Source organism: Chrysochloris asiatica, unplaced genomic scaffold, assembly GCF_000296735.1.
Source record: "Chrysochloris asiatica unplaced genomic scaffold, ChrAsi1.0 scaffold00030, whole genome shotgun sequence".
Classification (NCBI taxonomy): domain Eukaryota; kingdom Metazoa; phylum Chordata; class Mammalia; order Afrosoricida; family Chrysochloridae; genus Chrysochloris; species Chrysochloris asiatica.
Genome location: NW_006408548.1, coordinates 26,157,036 through 26,166,083, shown reverse-complemented (window position 1 = coordinate 26,166,083; position 9,048 = coordinate 26,157,036).

Here is a 9,048-nt window from a genome sequence, read left to right as displayed (position 1 = left end):
TATGAGTCAGTACCAACTCGATGGCACCTAACAACAACAACAAATGACATCATTTCATATGTTTGTTGACCACTTGAATCTCTTCATTGGAGAAGTGTCTGCTCAAGTCCTTCAGCCATTTTTTAAATTGGGTTGTCTTTTTTTTGTACTGCTCCAGTGAAGATTCAAGTCTAAGAAACCCTATACAGGTCGCTATGAGTTGGAACTTACTCAACAACACTTAAGAGCAACAATAAACTATTTCCTTAACATGCCTATTGTGCTTGTAAATTGCTTGAGTCCCAAGTATATGTTTGAAAGTCTATTTGGGATTACACTGAAATCTGTGAGAGACAGAACTCAACGTAACTGCCTTTTCTGGGTCTTGCAAGTTTTCCATCTTTAAAGGGATACCACCCACCCTTCTATCAGTCACCATCAATGGAAAATATTTGAATTGTCCTTCTCTCTCTGGCAGATTTTATCTTTTACATGTTTTAGCCTTTGCAGGTTAAATTGTGTAAGTTTTAAACCAGTCAGTGTATCAAATTTTACTCATACTAACCCTGTACAGGGTTGCTATGGGTCGGAACCGACTCGACGGCACTTAACAACAACAACAACAATATAGCATATGTAGTGGTTATGTATCGGGCTGCGAACCGCAAGGTCAGCAGTTTGAAACTACCAGCTGCTCTGTGGGAGAAAGATGAGGATTTCTGCTCGTGTAAAGATTTACAGCCTTGGAAACCCTATTCAGGGTTGCTATTGGTTAGAACAAACTCGACGGCACTTAACAACAACAACAATGTAGCATATTAAGGATGTTTGATGGACCAGTTGGTTAAAAGCACAAATAAAAATAATAACAAAATATACCGATATAATAATAGTTAACATTTATTAATTGCTTCTATATTCTATATAAATGCTGTAGTAAAATATCCTAGGTAATTTTTAAAGCACATTTATAAGGTTGGCACCATTATTATCCCATTTTACAAATATTCATGTTATTATAGTATTGTCTCTGAACTCCAGAACCACCCATGTACTATATTCTCTTTTGTAATTCTGGGGTATCATTTTATGAAGACTTCATTCTTCATTGCCAGCTGATGGCCAACTAGGGGGCAAGAGGGAGTGTGGAAGTCAAGATGAGGGAAGAAGCGTCTGATTGCTTCTGGTTTTCATGCTGTACTTCAGAGGCAGAAGCATTTGATTCTAACCTTTAGCCTTTTTAGGCACTGCCGGAGCCAACCTCATTGAACCCTGTGAAAATGACACCAATCATTCCTCCCACAGTTCTCTTTACTCAGTTAGATTTGATAATCCATTGCATTGACCACACAGAACTCAGATACCACACTCACAGTTATGGGATTTATTAGGGAAGGTGACAAGTTACATTTTAGGGTCAGAAATGTTTAGGGCGCAGTTTTTCCAGTCAGAATAACCTCTCCTTAGTCATGTCCATAGACAGGTCCCTACTCTGCTTGGCAATATTACAAATCTCTTATAGGAATGATGATAAATGTCTCAAAGACACTCTACTCTTCTATTAAGTTTCAGCCCCAAACACTAAGCTTTAGCTCAATGGGTCAGTAAACCTAACTCCCCAATTATGTGCCTGGAGGCATCTCATTCCATAAGTGAGCCTCCTGCCCAAAGGCACTCAGCTTTACTTGTTCTGTGGCTCAGGAAGTCCACCTTTTTGTCTCATGCTCTGGCTCTTGGTTCAGCTGCTGCTGCTCCTCTGACTCTTCTCTGCTTCCTGGATCAAGAAAGTTCAACATGCAGAGATCTCTGGGTCTAAGGATGTGTTCTACTGTGGCTCATCTTCTTTGAAGATAGTAAGATCCTGCTTCCTGCTTCTGAGATGGCTCATTTGATACCCATGTTAAAGTTCCAGATTTTTACAATCACAATGAACCCTGTTAACAATCATAACCAAACCATATATATAATCCTATCAGTATCTTCTACCTTCTCTTACCCAGACCCATTAGAAAAATGTCATTTGGTGGGAGTTTACAAAGAAAATGGTTAGAAGAGATATTAAATAATTCACTGCACAATGGTCCCCTCAGACATCTCTGTATCATTTAGACATGTCTCTAAATGATACAGCACTGTGCAGCTCCCCCGGGCTCTTCTGTGTTTCTAAGTCCTGATGATACTGTGTTATTACAGCTGAGTGTAGCAGCTTCTTCTTGCAAGTGATATACCTGTATTATCTCTCTAGTAAATTCCCTCTTTCCCTCTATTTGAAATTGTTGTTCTTCTTAAGTGATGTTGAGTTGGTTCTGATTCATAGTGATCCTGTAGAGGGTTTTCAAGCTTTAAATCTTCATGTGAGTAGAAAGCCTCATTTTTCTCCCTCAGAGCAGCTAGTGGCCTCAAACTGCGGACTTTGTGATTTGCAATCCAGAAAGATGAGGCTTTCTACTCCCGTAAAGATTTACACCCTCGGAAACCCTGTACAGGTTCGCTATGGGTCGGACCTGACTCGACGGCACTTAACAACAACAACAACTTATCACATGGAACCACCATGCTCCCTCTATTGAAAAGTTTAGTAGAAATTCCCTTTTGTGAACTTCTTAAAACAAGGTTTATTTATTGTACTGTTATGCACACTTTTCAGGTGACACATATAAAGCTTGATAAAAACATGATAACTTTCCCAATGCCACACAACCAGTATGTAAAAGAAGAAAGATTGGACTTCAGGCAAACACTTGTTTCTCTTACTAAATACAAAGATAGGAACATTGAATTATAAGACTAATGTCTAGGAGTAGTGGAAAATATGGATGTCTGCATGAATCAAGTAATCATGCCCCTATACCACAGTTCTAAGGAGCTCTGGTAGCGTAGTGGTTATGAGTCGGGCTACCAACCACAAGGTCAACAGTTTGAAACTACCAGTGGTTCTGCAGGAGAAAGATGAAGCGTTCTGCTCCTGTAAAAATTTACAGCCTCGGAAACCCTGTGCAGGGTCACTATGAGTCAGAACCGACTCCACGGTACTTAACAACAACAACCACAGCTCTATTAGCACTGTCTTCCCCATAACATATCCTCATAAACTTACTTTATCATGTTCTCCAAATGCTTTTACTCCCAGAGTTATGTAGAATATTGAATCTTGTAATAGGTGGTAGTTCTTAGGGGCTTCCTTAATGGGAGATGTGATTTGATTATGTGGGTTTTTATGTAATCAGTCACAGTAAATCAAAGAAGTACAGAAGCAAATCTTCCAGTTGAAAGGATACAGACTATCTTTCTGTGGAAAGAGTTTTAACAATAACAAACTGTAATCTCTTAAGTGCCAAGTTTAGAAGCAGTGAGAAACCAGGGCCAGGCAACCAGGGGAAATTTCTTGGAAAAGAAAGGCAGAGCTTGTGGCAGAGTTGCTGAAGTAGCATGCTGGGACTGCAGCAATTGTAACAGACTCTTGGCTGGTGGAAAGCAGGAACAATCTAGAGAGCAGAGAACAGGAATTCTCATTTTCTGAAGAGCTACAAATGCCAGACCCTGTGGTAGCTGTTTCTACCTAGTATCATGAGTTATATAATCGCTGTCTTGATGGCCTGTGTTTCAGGCTAGCAAAAATATATTTTACAAAGGAGCTCTAGTAGCATAGTGGTTATGAGTTGGGCTGCTAACTTCAAGGTCAGCAGTACGAAACTACCAGCTACTCCATGGGAGAAAGATGAGGCTTTTTGTTCCCATAATGATTTATAGCCTTGTAAATCCTGTACAGCGTTGCTATGAGTCAGAACCAACTCCACGGCACATAACCACCACTACCACCCTAAAATATTTATCCATGTTTCTTCTGTTGCTGATGGATATTTTTGGAATTGCTCAAATGCTGAAGACTCAAATGTATATATTTGATATCTGAAAATTCAGTCAGATAATTTAGCTTATTCTCGACTGATACAGAAATGAAAGGCATAAACGTTTCACTGCAGGTAAAGTCTATGCTGGTCACAGGGTCAAAAAACATGAGAAATAATGTGATAACATCACTTGATCACTTGCTTGTTCAATCTTTACTGAGAAAACTTTCCTGATGTAACACCAGTTCTCATTTGTAAGTGGAATTAGTGTATTTTGATGATTTGAACAGCACTTAGGACACTTTCAAATACCAAATGACATTTGAGTGACTTAACTCTATCAGTGAAAGCTTTCCAAACTTGTGTTTGTAAGGAGTAAGAGTACTATTGTAAAAATCACCCTAGGGTGGAGAATTAATGTCTACATTTTAATAGTTTCTAATTAACTAATTACTTGCATGACTTTTGGCACTAATCACAAGAGTTTACATATATTAAATACTACATTTGATTTTCATAACACTTATTATATATTCAATTCCCATACCAATATGAGATACCCCAAGGTAGGCCGTTCAAATTCACCAAATTAACATATATGGAAACAGAAAGTCACTGTTTAATTTTGCCACTAAAACCTTGCAAAATTCGGATACAATATCATTATATACCATAAGCTGGTATTATCCATTTAATTTCAATAAATACATCACAAATAATTTTTAACAAGAAAATTGAAAATGCATATTGCCATGGGCTCAAATCTAGGGAATCTTATTAGGAAACCCTATACAAGACTGATTAAACTGCTGATGATAGGGACACAATATTTACTACAAAAGGACTGGCAATATTAAATAAGGTTGCAGGCTTCCAAAACCCTCGATGACTATCCAGAGCAGAGGTTCTTGCAGGCTGGGCAAGGAGGAAGAGGTGAAAAGTACTGCTGAGTGGACCCGACTGGGAATGATCTGGGAACCTACTGAAGTTTCAATGTGAATAGTACAATTTTTGGAGTCCTGGTGTGGTGCTGTGTGTTAATGCACTGGACTCCACAGTTGATTTGAACCACAAGGTAGGCCGTTCAAATTCACCAGCCACTCCTTGGAAACCTTATACATGGTCATGATGGGTTGGAACTGACTTGATGGTACTTAACAATAACAACAGTACAGTTTTTATCTTTTACATATGTTGAGTTTTGATTTAGCATTTTAGATCCAAACTGGATCTAGTTTCCATATTCAAACCCAAACAAACCCTGTTGCCATTGGATTGATTCTAATGTATAGCTACCCTAGAAGACAGAGTCGAACTGTCCCATAAGGTCTCTAAAGCTGTAAATCCTTTATAGAAATAGGCTGCCACCTCCTTCTCCCACAGAGCTGCTGCTGGATTCAAACAGCCAACCTTTCATCTTTACAGAAACAGATAAGCTCATCTTTCTCCTGCTGAGCAGCTGATGGGTTTGAAGTTATGACCTTGTGATTAACAGACCAGTTCTTATCCTACAATGTCCCCAGGGCTTCTTAAGATTCTCTAGAAGTATTTATGAATACGTTCATGGAAAACTTCCACTATCTTTTAGTTCCACTTTTCCATAAATTTTTTGATGCTTCCTCATAAAATAGTGATGGTTGAAAGATTAATAGGGTAAAGATGTCAGTTTTATTCAAATTTTATTTAAATTATTCAATTTATGTCAATTTTATTAAAAGTAATCTAAAACTTAGTGAAATTAAATTAAATCTAAAACTGATTGCAATTAATCTAAAACTTGTTACAATTCCAGTAAATATATGTGTGTTTAAAATTTATAAAATTTAGTGGAAATTCAAAGGACTAAAAGTCAGAGCAATCATGAAGAACAATAAATGGAAAGACTTGTACAGAAATCAAGAGGTATTATAAAATTGTTATTGGTAAGTGCTTCAACGAGGCTCTGACTCATTGTTGGGTGTCATTGAGTTGGTACCGACCTTATGCACAGCAGAAAGAAACACTGACCGATGCTAGGCCAACCTCACTACTGTTGCCACACTTGAGTCCATCAATGCTGCCACTTGGCCAATCCATCTCATTGGGAATCTTCCTCTTTTTCTCTGATAGGATGATATCCATGCATCTACAGGGAAGCCCAGTTAATACCACTATTATTCAAATTTACACACCAACCACTAAAGCCAATGAGGATGAACTAAAAGAATTCTACCAACTTCTGACTCATAACGACCTTGTATAGTGCCAGGAGTGGCTAGTGGGTTTGACTGTCAGTCTTGTAATTAGCAGTTCACTGCTTATCCTACAGAACCAGACCAGGACTACATTATAGTCATTTAAAAAGTATGGTGTTGCCTCAAGAATATAGAAATAAGCCAATATAATAGAAGAGAGTCTAAAAACTGGCCCACATATAATACAATTCCATATATGGGACTGCAATCCAAGGGGAAATGCTGTTCTTGTCAATACATGTTTTGGATTAGCTGGATATGCACATGGTAACAAAAAAAATGTTTTGACTCTTTTTAAAACTAATTTCATTTCAATTTAAGCCTAAGCATAAAAGGAAAAATAATAAAACTTCTAAAACAGAATATGAAAAGGGAATATATTCATAATCTCAAACATGACAAAGTTTCTTAAATACAACATATCTGGTTCTGTAGGATAAACACTAGACTACTAACTACAAGGTCAGTAGTTCAAACACACCAGCTGCTCCTTAGGGTCACTATGATTTGGAACCAACCTGATGACATTTAACAACCACCAACAATGTAAAAGAAAAAGTTGATAAATTGAGCTGCATTAAGATTGAGAAAGTTTGTTTTTCAAAAGACATAATTAAGAGTCTGACTAAGCAAGATGCAAAATGAGAGAAGATATTTACAAAACATTCATCTGACCAAGGACTTTTATCCAGTGTCTATAAAAAAATTGTTCACAAATCATTAAGAAAAAAAGCTTGATAACACAAATAAATGGAAAAAACAAAAACACCTTGAAAATGCACTTCAAAAATAGATTTCTGAAATCCAAATTTTTGTTGTTGTAAGTGCTGTCAAGTCAATTCCAACATAATAGAGACCCATATAAGGTTTCCAAGGAGCAGCTGGTGACTTTGAACTGCCAGCTTTGTAATTCAAACTCACCTGGCATTCCATTGCTTATCTTATGGTGCTTATCCTACAGTGCCATACCAGGATTCTGAATCCAAAATAGACACTAAGTATATTAAACAAAGCTCAAAATTATATTAATCCAAGATCTTCAAATTAATACTATCATTAGACACAATTTTATACTCAAGAATATATACTTCCAACTGTTTGAGAGCCTTTGGAGCATCTTACTTAACTTCTCCTACACTGCTGCTGGGAGTGTCAATTGGTACAATACTTTTATCATTATCTACCAACTCTGAGCATAAGTCCATTCTGTAATATTCATAAGTGCAGACCTGATAGAAATGCATACATGTGTGTCAAGAAAACAAATACACTGATGTCTGTAGATACATTATTACAAGAGTTTCAAATTAGATACAACCCAAATGGCTGTTACTAGGAGATTAAATAAATAAATTGTGAAAGAATTATTTAATGGAATACTGTACAACAATGAGAATGAACACATCTTGCAACAACATGGATGAATCTTACAAACTTAATGCTGAGCAGAGAAACCAGATATAAAAAAAAAACCATATGATTTTTGTTTATAGAAAGTTCAAAAATAGCAAAATGTATTGATTCAGTCTAATTCAGAATGGTGGTTACCTTCAGTGTGGATGGTTAGTTACTGTGAAGGAGATACAAGGGAGGCCTTTGAGATGCTAATAATCTCTTTATTCATCTGGGTGGTGATTCCATTGGTAGGTTACACTCCGAGAAAGCTCAAAAATCTACAGAGTTAGTGTTTGTATAATTTCTCTGTCTTCAATATTAATTTTACATTGTAGAATTTGAATAGATTAAAAATAATACTAGTCATAGAACTATTATTATTTTAAATCTATTGGGGTGTGAAGTAGTAGAGAGTAAGCATCGCATTTTTCGTCTCAGACTGCTGTTAGTATTTTCTAACAATAATGGGTTAAGCAATAGAAATAAATCATATTGCCTAAAATGTTGAAGCTATTCACAAAAAAATAGAAAAAGAAATTATTTTAAAAGGTTGCTTTTGGGGAGTGAGATTGGATTTTCTATTTTCTATTTCTATTTACAATTATACAACTTTTTAAAGAAAGCATCAAACTACCAGAGTTTAACTTCAGTTGCATAAGTATTTATGGCACACTTAAGTGATTCCAGGCACTATACTAGTTGCTGGGGAAACAAAGATGACTAAAACAAGGTACTTTCCCTCAGGAATTCACAGTTTAGGAATGGAGATTTATATTTAGGCAAAAGATTTCCTTTCTCACTCTTTCTTAACTTTGTTTCAATTAAAATGTAGCTCTTGAATTTAGAAAAGATAAGAAAGTACCAAAAGAATAAATCTACATTGGAAAAAGTACACATAGAATCCTCGTTGAAAGTTAGGATGGTGAGACTTTATCCCTCATACTTTGCACATTCTATCAGGAAGGACCAGTCCGTGGAGAGGGACATCATACATGGCAAAGTGGAGGGTCAGTGAAAAAGAGGAAGACCCCTAATGAGATGGATTGGCACCAGGGCAACTGCAATGGACTCAAGCGTAATTGTAATTGTGAGAATGACCGAGGATTGAGCAGTGTTTCATTTTGTTTGAGCGTGTCACTGAGTCAGAATCACTCGACAGCATTTAACAACAATAGAAAACTTACATCAAGATAAAATAAAATAAAGTGTACATTATCCCATCACTAAAATATTGCCTTTTAAGACATGTATAGCCCTATTTTTCTGAAATATTTGTAGCAAATTAGGAACATCTTTTTTGTCACCAAACAAAATATAAACATTTTCCCATATCTTTTAACTGCCTATCATACTTGCTAATAGTCACTTAGCAAGTTAACCTTAATTGAAGGGTCCATCAACTCGACATGGAAAATTAGAGAAATCTTCGTAGTGAACAACTCATTATTGAGAACTAATCCAGTTTAAATGAAGCACTGTTGGCGTGAAATAAGCAGAGTGAAACTTGTAACAGTAAGAGCTTCTCTAGGGTCCCACATCCTCCATATGTATTACTTCAACATAATTTTATTGGACCATAAGGATTAAAG